Here is a 1,423-nt window from a genome sequence, read left to right as displayed (position 1 = left end):
GAGAAAAAATATCAAAAACTCAAATAAAAAAATCAAAAACAAACAAAAACACGGAGACAAAACAGCTGAAATCATATAGGGCCAGGCATGGTGGCTCATGCCTGTAATCCCAGCACTTTGGGAGGCTGAAGTAGGAGGATTGCTTGAGCCCAGGCATTCAAGACTAGCCTGGGCAACATAGCAAGACCCTATCTCTATGAAAAACAAACCACCACCACCAACACGAGCAACAACAACTGTTACCACACAAATACAAAGAATCATTAGAGATTATTATAAAAAACTATATGCTAAAAATTGGAAATTCTAGAAAATATGAATAAATTGCTGCACAAATACAATCTACCAAGATTGAACCACGAGGAAACGGTAACCTCAAGGAAACAATAAAGAGTAATGAGGTTGAAGATGTAATCTTCCTACCTTAGTACATCAATGATCAAGAAGGAGAAGAAACAGAGTATGTATGTATGACGGTCATTCCTTTTTTGGGATTGTACATGTCTCAGTTCAGAACTTCAGTCCAAGCTCTTTCTGATGATGTTTCTTATCATCTTTCATATATAACCTCATTAATTTCATGAATTATTTATTAATTTTCGTTAAACCTCAGGTATCAAGAAGACAGGAACTCGTTCCCCCTTTACCATGCCACAAATCAAGTAAATCTGTCAGTAAGTCATTCCATTTTTCTGCCCATAAATTGGCATAATGTAAAAAGGGGTATTAATGTTAGAGATATCATGATTTCAAAATCTTGATCAAATATTTGTGGCATATAATTGAATTTTCTTACCCCCATTTGATCCTATGTCTCTTCATCCATTAACTAGTACCACTTCTATTTTTTTCAAATTGAAGAGCATATATGTGTTGTGTTTTTAGAAAGTCTAGTTAAAAAGGGAAGTAAATAAAAGGTAACTTTGGCTATTTTTTTCTTTTGTTATAGTTGTCCTGTTTTAAAATATTTAATCATTGTGTGTATGTTAAGAGTGTGAAGATTACTGACATTTGCAGCCAGCAGAGGTATTTTTTTTTTAGTCGGTTTCATGTCCCTTATTTGGAGAAGGTAGTCAGGCCATTTTGTTATTCTTTCTTCCAGAATGACTTTTGAAAAGAAAATCCCATGCTGCTTACTAAATCAATGGCCTTTTCAACTTAAAAAATCTAACTTATTGAAGTCATGTTTCTGAGAATTGTGGAGAGATGTTAAAAAGAGGAAATATCTCTGAGCTAACAGGAAGAAAGAAGGGCAATGCACATCCTGACCATGTGAAAAATCACAATTTGCAAATACGGGGGAAAATAGGAGCCTTTTCCACTGCAAAGTTGGCTAGATATTGGTGTATAAGGGCTTGGTGCTGTCAACAAAGATGCTAGATCTTAAGTACAGACGACCTCCAGCTTCAAAAAAGACGTGCTT

This window comes from Cebus imitator, unplaced genomic scaffold (assembly GCF_001604975.1).
Source record: "Cebus imitator isolate Cc_AM_T3 unplaced genomic scaffold, Cebus_imitator-1.0 Scaffold721, whole genome shotgun sequence".
Taxonomy (NCBI): domain Eukaryota; kingdom Metazoa; phylum Chordata; class Mammalia; order Primates; family Cebidae; genus Cebus; species Cebus imitator.
The sequence above is the reverse complement of the archived record's forward strand: the minus strand, read 5'-3'. Positions refer to the sequence as shown.